Raw genomic sequence first — 26,006 nt, 5'->3', positions numbered from 1 at the left:
AGAGGATGGAGCAGAGTATCATGAAACACTACAGTTATGACCTTGCCATTGAAACCATGATCACTTAGCAACTGTGGATACCCACATGGGATACCCTTCTGTCTTCCAACATGGGTTGAGGAGGTACACATGAAGACCCATTCCTTCTTGAGGAGCTAATGGTTGTTAATGGTTGCTAGGGGACAGAATATTATGTTCTGTAATGGTATAGCCATAGGGAAATGAAGGGAGATGCCACGGGGCAGTGGGGAGGACAGGCAACTTGTCAGCTCCCAATATCCAGCTTTTCCATTCTCTACCATAGGGCAGGCAATGTTCCAGTCCCCTTGTGGGTGGGTACAGCATGTGACTTGGTATTAGCTAAGACAGTATAAATGGAAATGATGGGTTCAACTGGTTGATGCAAAGGCACTGCCTTCCACATACCATCCTCCTCCTTACATGGGATGTAGCCTTAGTAGTAACTATTTTCAATCATACTAGCAAAGCATATGTGTTAGTAATGGTGGAACATCAAGGTATAAGCAAGCCAAGCCCTAGATGTCCTATGATCATGTCCCGACTATTTTAAAAGAGAAAAGTAATGTCATTTGTTTATGTCACCATTGTGTATGGGTGTGTGTGTGTAGGAGTCACTTTGAGGTCATTTGTACTTACCTCTAACTGGGGAGTGATGTGGACAGTGCTTCTAACTCAAAAGTATGAGAAGCATTCTACACCAGTGGGAGAGGGAACAATGAGGAGCAAGAGGATCCCCAGGGAAGCTATTCCTAGCACATTGACTTTTTTCAAATCTGGGGCTGGGAAGATGGCTCAGCAGTTAAAAGCACTGACTGCTATTGCAGAGGACCTGGGTTTGAATCCCAGCACCCACATGGTAGCTAACAACTGTCTGGAACTCCAGTCCCAGGGGATCCAATGCTCTCTTCTGATCTTTTTGTATGCTGTACAACACAGGTGTACTTACATACATGCAGACTATACACTCATACACATAAAATAAGAAAACTATTAAATAAATCATAAAAAGAAATAATCTATGGGAACCAATAAGGATATAGAATCAATTATAAACTTTACATGCTTCTATTATATTTATTTATTTGTGTGTCGGGTGGTATGGGTGTACACATGACGTGGCACACGTGAAGGTCAGAAGACAACTTGGCAAGAGTTGATTTTCTCTTTCTACCATGTGAGTTTCAGGGATTCATCTCAGGTCATCAGGCTTGGGAGCAAGGGCGTTTACCTGCTGAGCTATCTTGCCCTCCCTACATGTTTCAAAAATGAAAATATAACACAGTGTATGCAATGCGGTCCTTCAGGCAGAATGTTTTCAGCTTTGCAGTCAGATTTCTGAAATATACAGAGCATCTTTTCTATCATGAGGAAGGTGCTCATGGATGGAAGAGAAGTAGATGAAGAACATTTGACAGACTGCCCAAGGTCCGAACACAATCCCAGTTCTGATTAGAAGATTAGATAAGACTTCCTTGGGCTTTACTATACAGTCATATTTGAAAATGTCTGATCGATATATTGCATGCACACACGCATACTTTTGGGTTGCATAGGGATAAAGATGACTTAGGTGTGATTTTAGAAGGTAACGGAGGTGCTGGGAGTGGTATTCCTGTAGCAATGATATCAAATTGGAGGTCATAAGCATAAAGGTTGCTTGTGGGATCATGTCCTGTGGGTCCCACAATTCAGACCTTCTAAACAGCTTTCTCATGCGTCACCATGGCTTGAATGTTTGTGTCCCTAGAACTTGTATTGAAGTTTATGTTTTTTTTTAATTTTTAAATTTATTTTAAGTTTATGTGTATGAGTGTTTTGCCTGCATGTATGGAAGTGCATTTGTGTTCTGCAATGCCTGCAGAGGCCAAAAGAGGGGGTCTTATCCTCTGGAACTGGAGTTGTGTATTGCTGTTAGCCACCATGTGGGTGCTGGGAATAGAACCTAGGCCCTTTGCAAGAGCAGCCAGTGCTCTTAACTACTGAGCCGTCTCAAAATAAGACTAAGATGTCACACTTTAAGAGGTATTTGTGGCATGAGGGCTTCCCTTTCATGAATGAGTTAATGCCATTATATCTGGAGCGAGTCTATCATCTCATGTGGGCGTTCTCCCTCTTCCTCCTTCTGGTCCTTTGTTCTCCTGCTGTGGTTTCTTCCTCCATGGAAGGTCCTTGCCAGACACAGCATCTCTAGACCAGACTTATGCTCCAAGAAGTTTCTGTTCATTATCAATTTCTCAGACTCTGGTATTCTGTTACAATTGCACAAAATGAACTAAGACCTATGAAAACACGGTTTTAGACTGTTCGCCGTTTGAGGACTGCCTCCAGCCAGGCAGTGAGCTAAGAACAGGAAAACCTCAACAATCACAGAAAGGTGTACTTGGAAAAAAACAATAGCAGGAGAAACATACAAAAACAGAGAACAGCTGGGGGTGTAGCTCTCTTAGCAGAGCGCTTGCCTAGCACACAGAAGGCCTTGGGTTCAATCCCCAACACTGTATAAACCAGGTGGTGGTGCATGCCTGTAATCTAACACCCTAAAGAGGTAGAGGCAGGAAGATAGGAAGTTTAAAGTCATCCTGAGCTATACACTTCCTGAGTTAAAGGACATCCTGGGCTACATGAGAACTTTGCGTGTGTGTGTGTGTGTGTGTGTGTGTGTGTGTGTGAGAGAGAGAGAGAGAGAGAGAGAGAGAGAGAAAGAGAGAGAGAGAGATAACAGAAAATCATGGTATAAAATGTTCAAACTTTTAATGTTCTCTGGGGGTAGTAGCAGATACTGTATTCATTTTTTAAAAGTCAGAAAAAGCTCAGAGATTAAAGATAAATTAAAAAAGAAACAATGTAACTGGTGGATTATAATGCTGTTGAAATTAACCTGCATGTAAAATAAAAAGGAAAGGGATGAAAAACATGGAAATACAAGTTCTAGAGCTAATATTTGAAAGCTTTCTCGGAACCCTCTCCTGGCTCCTCCCTTTATTCAGAACACACCGTCTTTGAATAATTACGATTCTCCTCACTGCTCAGTGCTCCCCACGCACTGCTGTTCTTGCTGTTCTTCCATCATAATAACTGTTCCTTGCTTGGTCCCTCCTCCCTTAGATAGGTGGCTTCCTCCTCTCCTCCAGGTTTGCTTTGGGAGCCGGATTTCCAACTGTATCCCTTTCAATTCATTTAAATACTTGTACTTATGCTCCGGGATATGGGAATTAGAAAAATTCCCTTTCCTCAACAGGGAGCATAAAGGAAAAATGTGCAATTTACAAAAGTGAAGTAACACGGGAGGAGGGAGGGAGCCCTCAGGAACAGTGACTGTGCTTCTTTCTAATCCCCTTAAAGCCTAGCAGACCTGCTAGCTTGCGCCCAGTGTGCTTTTCAATCTCAGGGGTTACCCAGCCTGCCCTTCAGGTAAGATCACACTAAACCCACGGCCGTGAGCTCTGACTCTGCTCTGTTTTAAGTCCTCCCAAAGACTCAGCCTTTATGAAAGCCTGTGAAAAGGCTGATTACTGGATGTCTGGAAGGTCTTTTTCATGAAATCCTTATGCACAGGTGACACTTCTCTTCAGAAGTGATGGGCAGCTGCCTTTATTCAGCTGGAGATGCCCTTACGTCTGCGTTAAGTACTCATTGGGTGTTTTTTGACCTCATCTTAGCTGAATCTGAATGCCTTTCATTTTCTCCACACAGAATCTGTTTTCAATGGCCTAATTCTTTCTGTGGTGCTCTTCTGAGTCTTTTCCAAGCCTTTCGTCTTCCTGTTTGTACAGCCCTAAATTAAACAAACTATAAGAGTTAGTGGTGCATCAGAAGATCACTACAGTCTACTTTCCTTTTTACTATACCCACTATTTGCCTTTAAAATACATTACCAGGCATGGTCGTGCATGTCCATAATCCCAACAGTTGGGAGGCTGCATAGGAGAATAAATACAAGTTCAAGGCCAGTGTGGTCAAGACAGTGAGTTCCAGGCCAGCCAGGGCTAAAGAGTGAGACCCTGTCTCAAAACCCAAAAAGATAATAAATAAATTAAATACACCATTAAGCATACTGTTTCATAAAAGAAAAAAATTGCCCAAATCTATGTTTGTGATGTCTTTCTACAACTTCTTCCCCAGAAAGAAATTAGGATGCATAATAAAATGCTTAAATACAGGCTGGAGAGATGGCTCAGTGGTTAAGAGCACCAACTGCTCTTACGGAAGACCCAGGTTCAATTCCTAGCACCCACATGGCAGCTAACAACCATCTGTAACTCAAGTTCAAGAGGATATGACGCCCTCTTCTGGTCTCTGTGGACACTGTACATATGCAGTGCACTTACATACATGCAGGCGATATACACATAAAATAAAGATAATAAATTTAAAAAATGCTTAAATGCTTGACGTTTATGAGCTTTAATAATACAAAGACTTATTCTGGGTAAGTAATTACCATCCATAGAGCTGACCAGCTGACAACTAAGAATTTAGAGATGTTTAACCAAACACTATTATTTTTCAGTGTTAAATCTAATGATTTTCACAACTGTTTCTTGCTATAAAATATTCTTACCCAAAGCAAATCTTTAGGGCTACTATGTAGCTCAGTGGTTCACTCCTCCAATAAAGAAATAAACAAGCAAACCTTTGAATTATGAGAGAGCTTTCTCTTTACAGCAAGTTAGTTATAAAGCTTTGCTACATATGAACAAATAAGTCATGCCTTTATTTTTTTTTAATTCAGGGATTAGTAGCTCTTCCCTACAAAGGGAAGATAGTAAATATTCCAGCTCTGTTTGGCATTCACATGTGTCCTACATATTGTATATGCTGTTAAAGAGAAAGAGTATCTTTAAACAATATAAAATCAATGTCAGCAAATGGATTGCACAAAAACAGAATGCAGACCTAGACTTCAGGAGCTACTTTGTCAATACCTGTTCCGAGGGCCCTCAGAAGGTCCAGGCAGATGTGTTCACCTCAAGACAAGTAGAGCTGTTGCTAGCCTCTGCATCCAGAGACTTCCCAGCATGCTTCCTCCTGGGATCACTGGCTTTGCAGCTGAGATAGCACAAATTGAACACTGCACTGTCAAGGTCTAAAGGCCATTTGAAAAGACTTCCGTCTATGGGACTTAAGATGGCTTGTCATCTAAATTGGGAGCTGTTTGGCTATGAGAATTGGTTGAACTTGAGGATGGAGTTACAGCTCTTTCCCAGGGTAAAATTACTACAGTATTTTGATAGAAGAGCAAAATAAGCGTAGAAAAAGTGTTGAACCCTAAACTTCCCTCCTATGTTTTAAGTTTGAGAATTTCAATGGTCAGGTTTTATTCTGACCAAAACCAAACATCTATTATATTACTGAGAGACAACTGAAGCTATTTAAAGTAGAGTTTAGGGTGAGCAAGGATATGCTGTTTAAAATGTCAAAAAATGGAATGAAGCAATGGGCAAGAAGCACATCTTTTTATAATTTTTATTTTATTATTTTTATTTTATGTGTATGAGTGTATTGCCTGCATGTATGTAAGTGCACCTGTGTTGTGCAATACCTACTAAAGTCAGAAGAGGGCGTTGGATTCTTCTGGAGCTAGAGTTATGGATGACTGTTAACTGCCATGTGGGTACTGGGAATTGAACCTGGATCCTCTGAAAGAGCAGTTAGTACTCTTAACAGGTGAGCCACCTCTCCAGCCCTGAGAAGCACATCCTGAAGGATTAACAGGCCCGCTAAAGGATAATTTAAGGAAATAGGTCTAGTTTTGACTTTCTAATTAGTTCTGGTTCAACTCCAGACTTGTATTGCTGCCAAGTAGAAAAGAAAACTCAACACATTATTTAAAAAAAAAATTTTGGCTTTATTGTTATTGTATGTGTATGAGTGTATTGCCTGCATATAAGCAAGTGCACCCATGTCATACAATGCCCATGGAGGACAGAAGAGGGTGTTAGATCCCTGGAACTGGAGTTAGAGACACTTGTTAGTCGCCATGTGGTTGCTGGGATTTGAACCCGGGTCTTCTGCAAGACTAGCCAGTGCTCTTGACTGCTGAGCCATCTCTCCAGTTCTGAAAACAACATATTATGACCTTGATTTCCCTGAAGCACATTTCCTGGTCTTATATTGTTAACCTATCGATGTTATTCCAAAGTTATCCTTTTCCAAACCGATGCCTTGAGAACTCTGCACCAGGTCTGCCATTCAGCCGGCTCCCATGCTCATGAGCTTAGTACATTTTTGACATGCTCATCTATGTTTAAGTCACCTTTCACTTTCTGAAGAATTATCAGCGGTGTTCTAATAAGCCTTGTTTTGTGTTTCGCCTGCTGTGCTTTGCTCACATATATGTTTGCATCAGTATTTGCATTTATCCAACAGTTAAAGCTGGAGCCAGAAACCAGCTCAGACGTTGCCTGCACATGGGTCTGTCGGAGGTTATTTGCAGTGTCCCATCCTTTTGACCAGTGAGATCCTGGAGTACCTCACAGATCTATAGCCTCCCACTTGCTTAAAGAGGGAAGGCTCCTGTGTTTCATCCTGTGTTTGAGGAGAACACCAGCTCACTTTGAAAAGAGAGGAGATGGGAATGGGTGACTTCACCAGGTGAGAAGATAAAAAGAGTTAAAGGAAATTTTTGCCAGATCTGCAGCTGACAGTGAGTTGAAAGACTAGCTCTCAACAACCCTAAACTGAATCTGTGATCCATAAAGTGAGTTCCTCCATCAGCAGCCTATGCAAAAAGCATAGGGATCCAAATGTATGTTGAACTCAAAGATGCTTTACAACTCAAAAGTTCCTTTTCCTCCTTCCAGAGAGAATCGAAAACTAGAGGTTTCTGAACAAATGGACCTCTTTTCTAGACAGATGCTGATAAGCACTTATCATCTGGAATATGGGACTAGAAAACCCTTTTTTTTTCTCAACAGGCAACATAAAGGAGAAAATGTACATTTACAAAAGTAAAGTCTCGAATTAGTGGATAGGGTACAGGTTGCTAAGGCTAAGAAACAAGAAATATGCAAATAGTCATAACTTTCAGCAGCCTGAGCTCTCCTTCTGTGGTGTTGGGAATCAAACCTGGGCCTTTGTACATGCACAGCAAGCTCTCTACCACTGAGTTAGCCTCAGATCTGGCTTTGTGAAACTAAGTTTCACCAGACAGCTGAAGTCGGCCTTGAAATCATTCTGCCGTCTGCCTGTCTTCTCTATTTCTTTTTTGTTGTTTTGTTTTGGTTGGTTGGTTGGTTGGTCTTTTTGAGGCAGGGTCTCAGGGTAACCTCAGCTGTCTGAAACTCATTATGTAGACCAGGCTGGCCTGGATCTCACAGAGATCCACCTGCCTCTACCTCTGCCTCTGCCTCTGCTGGGATTAAAGGCATGCACCCCATGCCTGGTTTCTTCTACTTCTTAACTAGAACTTTACCCCAAACACAGAGATTTCGTAGGGCTTTAGTATACTTTTCAAACAACAGTGAATGAAATAGAAAACATTTTGAATTCTTGAGCTGGAAGCTTCCTCCCTGCTGGCAGGCTTTTATAGTCCCAGAAGGTGATCTGCAGGCTGCAGGGGAGAAAAGCTATTAGTGGTTTTACCCAGTTGTGAACCCTATGAATTACAAGACTGACCGGGAAAGATGTGCTCATTTGTGCACTACTGTTATAGGGATCCCCAACTGCTCTCTGACTGGATTTGAAAGCTGCTCCACAAGAGGGAATCCATGCCTGGTACTATAAACCTGGTCAGAACCCCATGACGGGGATGATCATAGGCCCTGGGGAGGAGAACTGAATACTACTGTTTCACTAAATTGGCACAGCGTTACAGGACTTCCTAAGTATTTACACCTATAGACAAGTTTACTCTCATCCCTAACAGAGAGCCTCATTTTCCAGTGAACAATGGTGGATGCAGAGACTTAGGGCTTCACAATGTGCTGAGAGTAGGTGGTGGATGAACGGCAGGCTTATACCACCCCCTCTGAGGCTCAGGGAATACTGCAGAAGAAGGTGCAGAAAGGACCTAAGAGCCTTTGGAAGAGAGGAAGAAAGGCTGCAAAATGAATTTTCTGGGCATGACACAGCCATTGCAATCACAAATCCACAGTGGCCGCAGATGACTGCACTGGGTCTGTACAAGAAAGAGCCAGTCAACAGTCAGGTATGGATGAGGAGGGACTAGGGGGCTGTACCCCACACTGCTGAACTATCTGCTACCGATACATTCAGGGACAGAGAGGAAGTCAGTGCCTTGTGTACCCACTGGTGACCCCTCCAGACTTCAATGGATAGTTCCAAGACAACAGTCACAGAGATGGCCCTGGTTAAATTAAATGGGTCACAAAACCAAACCCAAAGTTATGATCTGGAAAAGGGACTGGGGAGGGGGATTGACAGGGATGGGTGGGAGATAAGAGAGGGTGTGAGGAGGGAGTGATAGGAATACACTGCACACATGGATGAAATTGCCAAAGAACAAAATTACCTAATAAAAAATTAAATTCAGTTAATATTCCTGATAATGGTGAATGACTAATCAAAAGGAACTATTTTTGTTAAATTCCATCAAAATGAGAGCTAATACCTTAGCATTGCTTCGAAGAACTGATATTTGGATTAATTTTAAAAATCATTCATCTGTTCTTCAGTTCATTGATTCTATTAATTCTATTATTTTCGTCTGTGTTTTGGAGTTTAATCCAGCTTCACATGGTAGAAAATGGATCATTGATACTAGATGTTTTGTGGGTTTTGGTGGTGGTGGTTATTGGTGGCAACGGGAAATAACGCTAGGGCCTCATGCAAGCACTCAACCACTGAGCTACTAAATGTTTCTTTTCTTGTATAAACATACCAAGTGCTACAAAAACTACTCTACCCATCTATCCATTATCTGTCATCTGTTTACCAACCTCCCTTTGCCCGCCTTAGCTAGGTTTCATCACTTTTTTCCTAGTAATTTTGATGTTACATATTTATCATTCAGTTGAAAATGTTTTTAAATTTTCTTGAATTTGTTTTCCACCCAAAAGATATATAGAAGTTATTCATTTTATTTACAAATATTTGCTCCTCTTATCCTGTTTAAAAATTTATTTATGTGTATGTGTGTGTTTCCGGGTGCCTGCAGAGGTCAGAAGAAGGTGTCAGATCCCCTGCAGCTGGAGTTATGGGCAGCTGTGGATGCTGGGAACCAAATTTGGATCATCTGCAGACCAGAAAGCACACTTAACCATTCTGATATTTCTCCAGCCCCCTCTTCTAAATATCCTTTTCTTACAGATTTCTAGTTAAATTCTCTTGTGGCCCAAAAAATACAAATAATGTTGCTCCGTCTTCATTGTTTACTTTTAATTTATTTAATATTTTTCAAAAATATTTATTGTTTTCATTTTATGTGTTTGAGTGTTTTGCTTGCATGTATGTAAGTGCACCCGTGTTGCAGTATACCTGCAGAGGTCAGAAGAAGGTGTGAGATCCCCTGAACCTGGAGTTACTATTGTTAGCCACCATGTGGGTGCTTAGAACGAAACCTGGGTCCTCTGTAAGAACAGCCAGTGCTCTTAACTGCTGAGCCATCTCTCCAGCCCCTTATCATTATTGTATGTTTATATTTTGTGTGTGAGAGTGTGGAGGTCACAACTTGTGGGTATTGATTCTCTCTTTCCACTGTGGGTTCTGGGAATCAAATTCAGGTTGTTAGGCTTGCACAGCAAATGACTTTACCAGCTGAACCATCTCACTGGCCCCTTTTCTTCTTTTCTTGAGGAAAATCTAGTCTTCACACTGTTGTTATCTTACAGGGAATGGTTTTTTAAATTTTCTCTAACTACTTTTATAGTTTTTCTCTCTGTTTTTCTTTGTAGTTGTTAGACTATGGTGACAATTTACGAAAGGTTTCACTGTACTTAACCTACTTGTATTATGGTACGGGCTTTGAATCAGTAAGTTTATTTTTTATTTACTTTTTATTTTTTGTGAGGGGCGGGGCAAGGTCTCCTGGTAGCCCCAGCTGGCCTAGAACACACTATGTAGACCAGATTGGCCTTGAGCTCACAGAGATCCACCTGCCTCTGCCTGTTCCTGAGTGCTGGGATTAAAGGCATGTGCCACACCACACATGCTTACCTGGATGTGTTCAGTGACCAGAGAAGCTACATCTAAACCCTTAGGCATGCACGTGCAGCAAAAACTCAGCACCCTTTTGGTGCTGCTGACCCTGTGCTCAGTCCCACTGTTTGGCTTGTCACCCCTACCAACCCCAGTGCTAGGACGGCGCTGTTGCTTCTTTAAACCGACATGTTTCAGATGGAGGCTCATCCTTGATGGCCTGGAAGCTTCATGAATGCTATTGAAGTGAACGTCAAGATTTGGACCTCTTGATACTGACCCTTGTGTCACTGTGTCACTGTGGCTCTGTTCAATCTCTTCAGTCTTCTTTCTCTCTATTGTTGAGATTAAAGAACACCTATTCACATACATGTTCTCTGCTGTCGCCAACGTATTCTTAAGCTCACCCAGTGGAGTTTTCATTCTAAGCTTTCTAGTCTGTTGTTCATTTACAATTCCCATTTCTTTGCATGAGCAGTCATCTGCTGAGACATTAGTCCTAACCACACTGCTATAACAACAGTAATAAACCGTTATTGCCTAATTCCAACATTTGGCTCATCTCGAAGTTAATTTCTACTGATTATTCTTTGTCTTATTTATAGGTTACACTTTTCTGTGTACTTTCATGTCTACTAATTGATTTTTACTCTGGATATCTTGATGATAGTTATGGCTGTTTTCTGCCTCTAAAATGTACTAATTTTAGTTGTAGTAGACCAGGGGTGTGGTTATGCTCAGACTTTGAACTCTGCCTGTCGTACAAAGGCAGTGGCTCGTGTGGACTCAAGTGTGGTCAGCTATGCACCCAGTTATGTCATCAGGTCAGCTATGTGTCCCGCTATGTCATCAGGCCAGCTCTGTGCCCGGCTATGTCATCAGGCCAGCTCTGTGCCCGGCTATGTCATCAGGTCAGCTATGAGTCTGGTTATGTTATCAGGTCAGCTCTGCGTCCATCTATGTCACTCGTTCATACTTGTGGGATCAGAGAAAGGCTTGGAAGGAGTTTATATGCAGATTTGGGGACTTTTGGTTTTATAGGATGTTGTTTCTAAAATCTCCTCTTTAATTTCCAGCCACTAGAAGTTTCCAACTTGACCATCTGCTCTTCCAAATCAGCAGGATTGGGGTGTTTGGCTTGAGACTGAACAGTCCTAGTTGAAGAAACTGGGCAGAGGCTGCTGAAGACCTACAGTTCAAATCTCCCCCAGTGCAGCTCCCTCTCCTAAGGATCAGTGCCCCTACTCCTATTGGCTCTTGGTTGCTGTCCCATGCCTTCCTTGTCTAACTTATTTCCTGAAAGGTATTTTCTTAAGTTTTTCCTTAGATCATTTCTAACCTTTAATTCAGCAAGTTATTTCAAGGTAGTGCCTCTTTTTAAAAAATCCTAAAACTAAAAGACATAAGCATCTGTGATGACGAGTTATGTCCGATGCTTACATCAAAATCCAAATCTGTTTCACTGGTACATTACCAAAGAACACCAGGTCAGTCAGAAACCAGGTTTTAGGGGTTGAAAGGCTGCATTCCTCAGAATACTGCCCAGAATACGCACACTCTAGACTTTTGCAGCACACACCATTTCTAGTATTCTAACACCATGAAAGAAAACATCCTGTATGACATGGTAACAGGAAAAGCTGTGACCATCAACTGAATAGAACATAAAAGCCTTCGAGTAACTAGAACTTTTAAAAGTGAACTAGACAAATACAACTAGTTTCTGCTAAAGATGATGTACACAATTTTTACTCTACCTAAAAGCTATAAAAGCTTACCCGTAGATAACTCCATTAATATGGAAGCTAAGTTCCCCTAGAAAATGTGATGTATGAGTTTATGCCATTCATAAAGCCATGTACTCATTGCTGTACATAGAGACCCTGTCCTGTCCCAAGTAATGTAAATTTACATATGTAAATGTGTATTACAAATCTGTCCCTCCTCATAGTATATAACTGAGTAAGACTGCTTTGTAACATGCTATGCTGAAAGTGTCACATTTAGAGATGAATTTCCTTTGGCATGACAATCTCACTATTAAGACTCCAGTACTGCACTTTTATAAACAACACAAGGCCTATAATAACCTTCCTGGATACTACTGTATGATCTTCAGAATCTCATTCTCTGTGTGTGTGTGTGTGTGTTCAGTGGGTGTGTGCACATCTGTATGGATGCACACGTGTTTGGAGGCCAAAAGCTGACGTTGGGTGTCTTCCTTGTGCTCTCTCCACCTCATTGTTTGACACAGGGTCTCTCACTGAATCCAGAGTTCATCATTTGTCTAGGCTGTGTGGCCAATGAACTCCAGGGATCTGCTTGTCTCTCCCCCTCCCAGCGCTGGGTTACAGAAATGCACTGCTGGGCCTAGCTTTTACATGGGTACTGGGGATCTGAGCTCAGGCCCTAGTGCTTGCGTGGAATATTACTGACTGCTCCATCTCTCCAGTTCCAGAATGTCAACATTTTAGGAAATAATTTAACTTTTTAGCAGGATAAAAATCTTAGGGGTTTTAAGAAAATAGGGCTACCACAGAGATAAATATTGTACACAAAGACATTTGTAGATTGAAAGAAGCAATAAAAAATAAACTAGAACCCCCACAAAGAACTCAACTCCTCTACCTTAGTGATTGTTGAGTATTATGTGGCAGTGAATTTGAAAATGCAGGCAGTTAATTGGGTCAATGAGTGCCTCTTGCTGTACATTTGAAAATAAAATGTGCTAAATGGGATAGGACACACAAAACATAGAAGCCCAGGTCATATAAAATTGAAATTGGTAATAAACAGTTTAGTTTAGATTCTGCTTTGAAAATATTTCCTGATATAGAAAACCAATGTATTATCAGCCCTGGTTACCATCAATGTAAAGGAATGACATAAATGAAGAAATCTGAGAGCTGAGGAGGTAGCTCGGTGGTTAAGATCATGAACTGCTCTTCCAGAGGACCCGAGTCTGGTTCCCAGCACCTAGGTCAGGCGGCTGTAAGCAGCTCTAGCTCCAAGGGAATCCAACACATCTGGTCTCTGCTGGCACCTGCACACATGTGAACACTCCTCCCCATATATAATTAAAAATAAATCTTAAAAAGAAGAAATCTAAAAAATGAATGAGTCGGTAACAAATTTAATGATCTTAATGCAAAAATGGAATGTGATGGATGGACTTTCCTTGAAGTTCTTGAAAAAGACTGTGTACATTGAAAGACTTAAAACAAGTGTAGTTATAGTTTGTTCTTGAATAATGGCACACATACACAGATACACATGCACACATATATGTGTGAAAATGCTACATTTAAATTCATTACTTGGGGGGCTAGAGAGATGGCTCAGCAGGTAAGAACACTGACTGTTCTTGCAGAAGACCCAGTTCGAATCCCAGCACCTACATATCAGCTAACAATTGTCCGTACCTCCAGTTCCAGGGGATCCGACAGCCTCTACTGTCCTCCCCAGCATTGCATGACATGGGTGCACTTACCTACATACAGGCAATACATGCATACACATAAAATAAAAATAATAAATAAAATATTTTAAATCCATTACTTGGTATGTCAACTTAAAATTATTTTAAAATAAAATAAAAATGATATTTCAAAGTTTTAAACTTGATCTGGATAGAATCTATTTGCAAGGTATTGTCACAATTTCCTTCTGTGAAGAAATCAACATTCCTAATAAAATGCTTAAGAAAATTTAAAATGATTTATAATGGGGATAAGACTTTTCTAAATCATTTTCCTAGACATCCAATTAATTGTCAGCTGTCAGTCAAGAGTCTAGTAAAAACCTTGAACCCACATTTTAAAATCTAGTCTGATGTCCCACTTCTCCTATCAAATGTCCCTAAGAATGAATTTTTAGATGGGCCTAACAAAACCTTTTCTCATAATTTATTTGTCAAGCAAGTTTTCCCCCCAGCAATTTGCTAATCATCAAGTACCATTCCTTTAGGAATAGTCTAATTTTATGCTAATGGCACATTGTCCTTCTCCATCTTTAATTTCATTCATGTATTCATTCAGAAAATATTTTTGATCCTTTAATACTTATGCATGAACAATGAATACCACAGAACAAGTACCAAGTATGTGTATATAGTTTATTTCTTCATGACCCTGCACTTTCCTCCAATTACTTTATTTGCTTGTTTTTGACTATTTCCTTTCAATTTAATATTGTTTTGCCGAGCTCTTCTCAAATTCTTGCTTTAGCACAAAACACTGTTTTCTATCATGCTATCCAGAACCTTAAAGTGCTGAAGCTCTTAACTCACATCCAAACCCCACACACTGCTATAACTGCTGCTTCTAGTCGTAGCCACTTTCACTTATAATGATCTTCACAGCTGAGCACCAGCCAGAAAGATGAGGGTGTGCTGGGCACTATTTTCTAACTTTACTGTTACACACCTTATACGGGACCTTGCTAATGTCAAGGGAGGTGATATAATTTATCTTGAGTTTCACCAATGAAGTCATTCTTCAAGGCCTGAAAACCATTATTGACTAAACAGTGTTCTGCAGTATTTTTCCAGAAGTTGGGTTTACAGGGTTATACCTTTCCTACTAACCAAAAGTATGGGGCTATTTAACAGGTGCTAATTTTCATAAATCTCTAAGAAATCTGAAAGCAACTATTAAGTCATTTCCACTGATTTTTTTTTTTGCACGTTCTTAAAATACACAGAAAGAAAAAGACATGAAAGATGAATGGGGCTAGTTGGGAAGAGGAAGGAGGTCAGTGGGAGTGGGAGGGGGAAGGAGGGAGTGAGTGCGATCAATGTACACACATGAAATGTCATAATGAAACCCATTCTTGTGACTAGTTATATATGCTAGTAAAAGACACACAGTGCTCACAAGGCTCATCTATTTATGTTATTTGGCAACTTTTACCTAGGATTTGCTGCAATGTCTTCGACCTTATGTTTCATATGCTTACACCTAGCTTATAATTATTTAAATGTTTTCTGCCTAACATTCAATTACATTTAGAAATCATTTACACATATATATTTGTGTCTAGTAAGAAGGATGGTTTCTGCCAGATGTGGTGGTGCATGCTTTTAATCTCAGCACTAAGGAGGCAGAGACAGGTGTATCTCTGTGAGCTCAAGGCCAGCCTGGTCTACAGAGTAAGTTCCAGGCCAGCTAGGGCTACTTTGTGAGAGCCTGTCTTAGAAAAAGGTGTGACCTCTAATTATACTATCAAACTTCCAAATTTTGTTACTTGAATTTAAAATAAGAAAGTGAATCTGCTCCACAATAATACACAAGAAGGTTACTACAAAACAGACCATTAATATTTTTAACGTGACTGTTTCTTCAGCAGTATGTCCCAGGCACTTTGCAAACGCTGAAAGGCAGATAAGGCTTTTGCCTTCGTGGATATTTTACTGTCACACTAAATACCGGAGAAAGAAGATGCTGAGAACCAAACACATTTTTGGAGACTTGAGGTTAAAGTTGAAAAGGACAATATGGTTAAAATAAAAGCTGGAGGAGAAGAGGGATGTGTTGTTTGGGGATATGGAACATGCCAGGGCGTGACAGCCTCCAGATACGGAAAACTGCCAGGAAAAGAGAAACTCTTCTGGCAGCTCTAGAGAGAAGCCATCAGAAGTCCAGGCTCTGTCCCCAGGGAACAGAAACCCAAGAAAAACCCCAGGAGTCCCATTCTCCCCAAATTTCTACATGCTAAAGTGGAAATCTTTTTTCAGTGCTGAGGATCAAAATCCGGGGCTTCATACATGGCACCCTATGACTGAGCTGCACCCCAGATCTAAAATCTTTTCAATAAAGAACAGTGTGTCATAATTACGAATAAGTGGCTTAAAGTATAAATTCTTGGGTGGAGACAAATGAATCTATACTTGATAAACAACTGCCCTGTCACAAGAATGAGTAACTAACACCAGAGCATCCTCCAACTGGGGGGAATAGACATAGGATGATGACTGTAAGGACCAAAAGGATGCCAGTCGTGGAGGCTTTGAGAGATAACTTCAGGGGTTTAATAATTTGGCTCATTGAAAATTAAGACAAACAAGAGCCTTACTGTCTTTACATATGCATTTCAGTTTCAGTCAATAGACTCTGGGGAAGTGGTTCAGTCAGTAAAGTGTTTGCTTGCCTCATAAGCATTAGGACCTGAATTCCATACCTAGCACCCCCACCTCTTGAGCAAAATAAAAATGCCAGTCATGGTGGCATATGCTTGTTCTGTTGGCACTGGGAAGGCAGAGACAGGCAGATCCCTAGGGTTTGCTGGCTGGCCAGTCACCCTAGTCAAATCCGAGAGTGCAAAGTCTTAGTGAAACACTCTGTCTCAAAAAACAGGGTGGACGGCTCTGATAAGTGACACCCATGGTGGATCGCTGGCATTCGTGCACACCTGAGTGTATGTGCACACGCACACACACACACACACACACACACACACACACACACAGAGCCAATAAAGTATGCTTCTTATAAAGACAAAATAACAATATAATTGCAGAGGACTACAGGGACACCCTGTCTCAAAAGACAAAACAAACAAACAAACAAAAAATATACTGATAAATTGCCCTTATTGTCTTCTCTGATATGGGAATAGCTCTGTGTCTTCTGGGCCCTTGGAAAGATACTTTATAGAACACATAGCAGTCCTGGGCTGCTCTGACTCAAATACTTCTGTCATCTGAATGAAACATTTTCAGTCTTAAGCTTTTAAAATATCTTTCTGAAAACTGATTTTTGAATTTCGCTAAACTTTTCTTTTCTGAATCCACATTCCATTTCTATCAACAGCTTTTCAGTTTGACTCTCACAGGCTATGGAATCTCACTTCTAAAAAAAATCCAGGAGCTGTTACGGGGACGGGGGGGGGGGGGGAAGAGATGTAGCTCACTGGAAATAGGTGATACATTTAGCATGTGAAAGGCCCTGGATTCAACCCTTAGCACCAACAACACCCAAAATAAAACAACAATGAAAAGACATTGGTCCTGTACCAGAAAATGTCCCCAGATTTATTCTAAAAGCTTGTAATGGGATGTTACACTTCTAAGTAGATGGCCCAGCATTTTTTCATGCCTGATATTAAAAAATGCTTGGTCATTCTTTCAGTACTTTGGACATTTCCAATACATTCCCATCAAACTATCTAAAGATAAAGTACAGGGAGGATCCGCTTGCATTTCTGTGCTAGCCCCGGGACATGGAGTTCAAGGGGGAGGCCTACACTTCTATACTAGTTGTTGAAGGCTGCGTTAGTTTCTCTGCACTCTGGCCCCACTTGACCCCACAGTCTCTCAGCTATTTTTATAGTCCAGGAATAACCAATCTGCAGCAGGCCTAATCCCACAGCATTACATCTACACTTCATTTCTTTTACCACTTTTCCTTTTTTCCATTCCTTATATTTGTGGTGAGAGTACCCAGGTCTTTGGCCTGGGCCAAGTCTCTGCCGAGGGTCACTTCTAATTGCAGCCTCCAGTGTGCCGTTACTAGCCCCATTTCCCACAACAGTGGTCTGAAACCTTCCTTGCTCACTACCCTCAAACGTCTTCTGAGATAGGTGCTCCTTGCTGTTGGGCAAATGCACTTCCTAACTAAAGAAGCCCATCTGGACTATCACTCCATCTACAGTTGATATGCTCAATAGCTATGTAATCTAATGGGTTGTCTATGACCACCCTGGGAACAATTTAGTAGTGAAGCATTGCTATCTTACATGGCATCTAAAGGTCCAGGCTTTATTTAAGAACTGTGATCTTCTCACAGATTAAATGAGTAGAGAACAGGGCTGGGTAGATGCCTGTGTAGGCTTTCCCTGCAAATGTCAGGACCTGAGTTCAGATTCCCAGATCCTGTGCAAATACCAGGTGGATATGGTAGCGTGCCTGTAACTCCAGTGCTTGGAAATTGAGACGGGATCTCAGGGCAAAGTGGTGGCTAAACTGTCTGCCTTGGTGAGCTCCAGGTTCAATAGAGAGGTCTGATCTCAACAGGTAAGGTGAAGAGTTACCAAGGAAGACTCCTGATGTCAACCTTGGGCCTACACATGAATGTGCACACACATGAGCTCACATATGAGACCACCTGTAACACAGGCACATACCCCACACATGCATTAAAAAATGAGTGGAAGTTGGGATGAACAAGTCTCAAAGTAGAGGCATACCTAACCTACGTAAAACCACAGAGCAAGCAAATAATTTAGATGTCTTTCCTAGTTGCTGTATAAGTATTTCTCAAACACACAACTTGTCTTTCATTTAGGAAATAAAAACCACCAAAGTGTCATCTTAAGCAAAGAAAATAAAGAGAAAAATGTCTATAATCGCAAAGAATGCTTTGCCTTTCATAGTATATTACCTTGGAAAAAACCAAAATTTTTTTCAAAGCATTAGAGTCCTTGTTGTCTAAATTATAAACAGACTGATAAGGATTTTGAGGGAAGTATAGAGACTCAGGAAGGAGGTAGCATTTAGCTGGGTCTTAAAGATGCATCATTTCAGCGGGGAGTGGTGTGGTCAAGGGTGAGGTGTGTGGTGGGGAGATACTGACATTGTCTTGGTGCCTCGAGAGATAAGCGAGACTGAGAGGTCTGTCTGGGGTGGTAGAAAACAGGAAAGTCTGTTTGCCAAAGCATACACATTCCAATCCATTGAAACAGTGCTAGTAAAGTTCTTTGAAATGTACAATGTAGAACAAAAGAAAAACTAAAAAAGGTAAGTGCATGCTTCTAACTCGTCTTTAAAAAAAAAAAAAAAGGATGTGATTCAAAAGTTAGACATGCCAAAAACTGATTTAAACCTCGGTGTAGCTGGAGGGAGACTGGATCTCTGATAGCACCTACTAATCACCATGTGATTAAAACCGTACAGCGAGCAAATGATTTACAGAAGGTGAAGGCAGAAACTTCATTTAGGACCAGACAGGCTACAAAGATGTCATTTCCCTGAGCAGCTACTACAGGAGAGGAGCTATCTTTAGGTACATGGCATCATTTAATTCACCTAACGATTCAGTGAGGTAGGCTTTATACAAAGGAGGAAACTGGGGTTCCGAGAAGTTCAAACAAGTGAGCTCCTCTGTACCCTTATTTTTAACCTAACAGCAGTATTCCTATCTGGAGGTCAATTTCTATACCATGCCAATCTAAAACAATGTTTGTCTGTCTGTTTCAGACAGGGTTTCTCTCTATAGCCCAGGCTGGCCTGGAACTCACAATGCCAAGAGAAGGCTGGCCTCAAACTTGTAGCAATCTTCCTGCCTCTGCCTCCTGAGTGCTGGACTGACAGGTGTGTGGTACCAGGCTGGGGTACCACTTATATTTTAAAAGGAGAGGAGTCAAGGACACCACCACAGTAACATCACCTTCATTGGTTGTAATATCCTTTCATAGATGATCCAGCCAATAATCCAGAGATGTAGTATAAAATCCCAGGAGTGTGCAGCAACCCATGAGACATTGTTGCCGTATGGATGAGAACGGCGGATGGGCAAGACAGAATGGTCCATTGCACTATTTCAAATCATTCATTTAGTGGAGATCAGCCACAAGAATGTGGTTTGGGAAACTGACTGTCCTTATTCAAAATTCTAATTCTGTCCCACATTAGTGACAATGGCAAAGCCTGAACCAGTCACTTTACCTTCTGGATTTCTGTTTCCTTGTGTAGTCATTAGTTACTTAAAAACATATTTTTATATGTTTTGTATGTTTTATATGGGGGAGGCCTTTGGATAATGAAGAAAAAGTACATCATTAGAACTCAGGTCGGGTATGGTGTTGAAAGCCTTTAATCGCAGCATTCAGGAGGCAGAGGCAGATGGATCTCTGTGAGCCTAGTCTACATGACAAGTTCCAGGCTAGCTGGGGTTACAGGGAGATCCTGTCTCAGAAAATAAATAAATAACAAAGTAAAACAAAAACACTCCAGAAGCTGAGGCAGGAGGGTTGCCATGAGTTTGAGGCAAGATTGGACTACAGAATAAGACCTTGCCTTAAAAAACAAAAACAAACAAAAAACTAAAGCGGTCTGTCATAAATTCTGAGTTCCATTCTTCTGTAAGATGTAGATAGTACCATCTATCTTATGATTTTGCTGTAAGAATGTGAGATAGTGTGTTAGGTACCAGAACAACTAGTCTATATAACATAAATGTATCATATTAAATCATTAAAACAAATCTTTCCAGAATAAGTATATAGTCGCCTCATTTCTTTTTAAACTTGGGCTTCGTTATAAAGGTGCCAGTGACTATAAACTAAGACACTGCATAATATTTTAAAATCATAATAATTTGGTAAAAATTTGGATTAGAAATTAAAAATACTTCTGACTTTGGGTTGTTTTTAAAAGATAAAACTTCATATAAGTGGAAAATTGTTCATTTCTCTCAGAACTCTTGATACATTTTTTTTTTTTTTTTCTGCTGAAAGCATCCCTTAAAAAACACTTCGTGCAGACGTGGTTCAGCTGGTAATGTGTCTAACATACACAAAGCCCTAGTAGCACGTACTGGGTGTGATAGCGAGCTGCTAACTCCAACACTTGGAAGGTGTAGGCAGGAGGATCAGGAGTTCAAGGTCTTCCCGGACAACATACTGAGATTGTACTATAGACATAAAGAGTTTGAAGCCAGCCTCGGCTGAGTTTGAGAACCTGCCTCGAAACAATAAAACAAAACATAAATAAATAAACAAAAAACTCACTTCATCAAGTAAAGTGAATGGGCAATCTGAGAAATAACAGATCACTATTAACAAAGGCTTTGACAATTTTACTATTAAGAAAATTGTTAGCTGTGTTTGCTGCCTTGTGACAGCCATTGGGTTGGTGGCCCCTATTTGCAGTCAGTCTACTATGCCAACACGGTCTACTGTAGGACTGTGGAAAACATTCATCACTGCAAAACTGCTTCACACCTCCCAGCTGGTCTTACTTACTTAAGTACACACAAGAAACTCAAGCATTATAGAGTAGAGCTGTTACCTTTGTCCACACATCCAACATCGATTATGTATTTGAGCAGATTCTATGAAGCTCAGATTACAATCAGGTTTACTAGTTTTCTACAAATCACTAGAAAACAACGTATACATGTATAAGGCTGAAGGTGCCAGTAGTTTCAGACTTCTATCCACCAGGTAGTAAGACACGGTGTACCTGTGCGGGAGTGTGACAGTTAGTTAAGGCCACATTTCTTATAACTATTGTAGTCCGTAGAAAGGAGCACAACAGTCCTGGGATTTCCTCCGCCAATCCCCCAGCCCCCATCAAGCCTGCATTAAAACAAGAGAATTTAAATCTTTCTGTGCCAAACGCAGGCGTTCCCACAAAGATCGATTGGTTCTTATTTTTCACTTTAAGGAGGAAACCAAAAATGTTTCTTGACTGGTTTGCAGGGAGTTTTAAATGCTTAAGGTATCCGAAACCAAGTGAAGTTTAGCCCTCACGCCTGCAACCTCCGCATAAGCCGGGGGACTCGGTGTGTGGTGAGCTACCGCAAAGCTAGGTACAGAGGAGGCGTTTGAAGAAACTGAAATCTGATGTTCACTGGCAAGCAGGGTAGGGGGTGGAGAGTTGGTTGGCTGCTCGAAAAAAGAAAGGCATTGGCGACTACAGAACACACCCCGAGTGCCTAATTGCCTCTCAAACACCTGGATGCTGATGCTGGGAATCAGAGTGAAAAAGCAGGATCAGCGAGGCTCTGTTGGGATTAAGTCCTGGCCTCAATCGCTAGCCTAGACACCTGGCCTCCGGGGCGGTCAGATGCCAAGGATCCCCACCTCTCCCCTCCGGTCCAGCAGGTGAGCAGACGCTAGCTCGTTCTCTACCCGAACCTCCAGTTTCCCCCTCCTTCCTCAAAGTGGTAACTTCAGGGGTTCCGGGATGGCGCGCGGTGGGCGGGGAGGAGTTGGGGGAGAAGACCTGAAGGCCAAGGCCCCAGAATCTCAGGGGTTTTCACGGAGGTAGGAAGAACAGGACCGCTCCGGCCGCGACGGCGTTTTCTCTTCCTGCGCCCCCTCCCCCAGTCCCCAAACCCGCGGCAGCCACGCTGCTGGGCAGCAGGCTGGGGGGCGGGGGGGGGGCTCACCGGCGCGGACGCCGGGCGGGCGTGGGATGGGTGGGGTAGGACCGGCGGGCTCCGGGAACCACGCGCTGGGCAGGCGACCACATTGTGCCTGTCCGCGAGCCGGGGGTAGGCCGGGACCCGAGCGAGGCGGGGCGGGCATGTCCGGACTGGGGCGCGCCTAGTGGACAGAGCCCGGTGGCCCAGTGCGGGCCGTCCCTCTCCATCCCTCCTCGGGTCCCCCAGTCCTTACCTCCGGGAGCGAGGGTGTCGGCGGGAGAGGGTGCCGGGGAGCGGCGAGCCGGATCCGGGTTGGGCTCAGCGGCGGCCACCGGCGGCAAGGTCGCTGCTCATGGCTTGTCGCGCTCGGAGCGCTGCGGCCGCGGCCACGGCGGCGTCTCGGTCCTCTTCGCGGGCTCCGCGCCGGGACGCAGCTAACGCCCCAGCAGCGCAGCCCTCCTCCTCCTCCTCCTCCCCGGTGCCTCCCCGGCCGCGAGCGGAGCCGCCTCCAGCGCCGCCCCGCCCCGCCCGCGACGCCTGGCCAGCAGCAGCCAGCGCCGCCCAGCGCCCGGCCCCGGAGTCGCCGCCGCGGTGCCAGCCCCGCTGTGACGCACGCAGTGGTGCCCGGTAACTTCCTCCCCGACAGGGACCACCCGGCGCCCGGGCTGGCGCGGGGCGCTGCGGATGGCGGTAGGGGACCGGTAGGGGAAAGGGATCTCCCCGCTGCTTCGCGATCCCGACCCTCGGGTTGCCGCGGAGACGCCCACCTGGCGGGCTCTGCCTGGGGAAAGCGCTGCGTCCGCGCCGCCTCCCCTGCTCATCCGGAACAATGAAAGTCTGGCTTAAGTGCGAGCGGCATCCGCTCCGCCACCGCAGCTTCTCGGCGGCCTAAGTTGGAGGGAGCAGCCTCTACTAAAGATAACCCTTCTAGAAGACCGAGGTCAAGGTGGAGATAACCCCTCCCCAGAGAACCCGAAGGCCCCAGAGGGACAGAGGGAGAGGAGAGAGCGGTGGGATGCATCTAGGGGCAGAGAGAGATGAAGAAAAGGAAAACGAAGTCCCAGGATCACGAAGCCTCGAGCCTCTTTGATAACCGGGCCTCATCTCTGGCTAACACGAGTCCCCATCTGCCCTGACTCTGCCAGATGTGTGCCTGAGCAGCAGGTGCCAACGGGGGACTCAGTTTGAAAGCTCCGCCTACGATTTTGTGCCCGGCCTAAAGGAGTTGACAGTGCACACTAAACCACCTGTTGTTTAGATAGTGTGGGGGAGGTGTTCTCTTCCATTCATCCTGTGCATTTATTTCCCCATCCCCCTGCCCAATTGTAATTGGATATAGACGCAAACTGACGTCTTGAAAGCTGGCAGGACTCTGCATAGACAATATACCCAGCAGGTGGGGCGGGGATGTGTGTGCTGACAAGATTACTGTATAGCAGAGTCTTCCGGGAGTATCTCATCACTAGCGGGTAAACGATTGCTCTGTCCTGACAGTCTGGGAGAGACAGAGGTATGTGAGCAGAGATGTGAACAGAGCAGTCGTCCACTAGATTATGTGCTCTTGTACAGCAAGTCTTGAAAAGGCACCTATTTCATCCCAAGCCATGTTGAAAAGAAAACAGTTGTCCAATTTTTTTTTTCTTGTAGGCTTAGTCTTCTCTGCTCAGCGAATAAAATACTACACTGTTTCTAATTCCAGTGCTGTTGTTGACTCTGGAAGGCAACCTTAAACTCCTTCAAGGCCCTAGGAAATCACTCTTAGGCTGGCATCATTAGCCAAAACAAGCCAAAATAGGTAGGGTGGGGTGTTCCTCCTGGGCAACAGATGGGAACCTTTCCAGTGTCTCTGGGGGGAAAGGCTGATTTGGGCAATTTGCTTTAAAAAAAAAAAAAGTAGCTTATAAGTCACTAGGAAGATGCAAAAATGTTCCATGAAGTCATTCCAAACTAAAATATTAAACCTGCATCAAACCCCTCAGGGACTGGGTTGGAGGATATAGTTCAGTGCTAAGTGTTGGTGCAAAGCCTCAAGATTGGATCCCTAGGACAGCAAAAGACAAACATGAATCTCAGAGAAGCAACTCCTAAGAGTGTAAACCTCTCATGCGGTGCCTTTTCTGCAAAGGTCTCCCAGGGCACTTCTGTACTCTTTGTATCATCAGCATCCTAAGTGCAAGCTTTGGCATCCCTGGATGCATCCCTGAATTCCTGTCACCTGGTACCAAGGAACCATCAAACCCTAGATCTTTGACTTAGGTGTAACAGGTATACGTTTCTGCTCTTCCTCTTTAAGCTAAGGGACATACTGCTCCTTATTATCCACCCCTCACCACCATCAGTAATATAGGTATAGTCCTATAGGGTGTGGGAAGAATTAGGTACTATGCTCAAGGCACCAAGAACAGTACCAAGCACTTCTCTTTGAAAGTACTTAATAAGCGAGAGCTGTTATTGTAATTATTCTTTATTGCTTTCAAAGCAGAAGAACAGGCATGATGTTGAGTTTTGGAAATAGGATATGCAACTCCTGCACATCAAGGCTCCTTGGAGTCTATACCCATCGATTCTGTGATGATCTAATAGGATTCACAGGGGGAACTAGATAGTTCTGCAACTGTAGGAAGATGGTTGATAATGCACATTTAATACTGAGAATTACTAAATTAAAAGCCATTGCACTACACTGCTACGATCACCTTTTCTTATTTGATAGAGCAAACCTCAAGTCTAGTCATTTCTCTCTGGTCAGCCTAACTAGAATCACAACCCTATCAAGTTCTCTGTAAAGCACTGGGGAGTCAGCAGTTAATCAGTCAACGTGTGAATGCTGGGTCTTGGGAGTCTCAGAGAACAAAGGCTTATTTCCTGACTTCAGGGTGTTCACAGTTCATGGAAGAGGGAATCTGGCATACATATGAACTTGGAGGTCTGCATCTTCAAACTAAACGTGGTTCAAGTTCAGTGAAAGAAGAGGGCACACTGTTGGCTAGGTAAACTGGATTTCCATCCTGGTATTTCACTTAATATGCAACACACCAGTTCCTCCCTCCTTTCTGAGCTGGGGACAGAACCCTTAGCCTCAAGCATGTTAAGTAGACCCTCAACCACAGAGCTATTTGACATTCTATTTGAGCTTCCAGAGTAAGGTTCTGGTAGTCAGACTCTACACAGACACAAGTTAACTATGCACTGCTTGGAATTGGAAGCTGAAGTGGAGATTTCTGGGTAGTGGATATTCCTAGACAGGGCAAGATTAGGGTAAGGGTTAAACACAGATTCGAGTTCAAATCCTGTGTCACTAGCTACATGGTTCTTAGCTTATCTTTTCAACTTCAGCTTCTTTTTGTTGTTTCTTTTTTTGTTTTTTGGGGTCTTTTTGTGACAGGGTCTTCCTGTAGCCCCTGTAGCCCCAGCTGTCCTGGAACTCACTATGTAGACCAGGCTGGCCTTGAACTCACAGAGATCCGCCTGCCTCTGTCTCCTAAAAGCTGGGATTAAAGGCATGCGCCACCTAGCCAGGTCTGAACTTCAACTTCTTCATTTGTTTATTAGAACATAGCTACTCTTTAGGACTGTGGTAAGACTGGGAATTATTTTGTATATGATATAACAGCAAGGCTACAGTGCCTTGTTGTTAGCTACAAAAAGAAAAAATTCCCTAGGTCGTATCATTCTTGGGAGGCATAATTCTAGTCACTTTCTGTCAGGCCTCTGTGCTTTCTAGGCAAGTATAATTCTCCCTTCGCTGTGCTCTCACAGCATTTGGTTTGAACAGTTCTCTCTTTACCTGTCTGCTTCCCT

At 43.0% G+C, this 26,006-nt stretch overlaps 1 protein-coding gene across 1 annotated transcript in view; it reads right to left on the bottom strand.

The window, feature by feature from the left end:
- Lrrc8c (leucine rich repeat containing 8 VRAC subunit C) overlaps window positions 1–22,688 on the bottom strand; it is a 94,396-nt gene extending 71,708 nt beyond the window's left edge. The window contains exon 1 of the mRNA XM_008826810.2: window positions 22,459–22,688. The gene's annotated coding sequence lies outside the window, so the exon portion shown is untranslated. The remainder of the gene's footprint in view (window positions 1–22,458) is intronic.
- Window positions 22,689–26,006: the final 3,318 nt, after the last annotated feature.

The sequence above is a fragment of the Nannospalax galili genome, unplaced genomic scaffold (assembly GCF_000622305.1).
Source record: "Nannospalax galili isolate Female #2095 unplaced genomic scaffold, S.galili_v1.0 scaffold451, whole genome shotgun sequence".
Classification (NCBI taxonomy): Eukaryota; Metazoa; Chordata; class Mammalia; order Rodentia; family Spalacidae; genus Nannospalax; species Nannospalax galili.
This window is presented reverse-complemented; position numbering and strand designations above follow the sequence as displayed.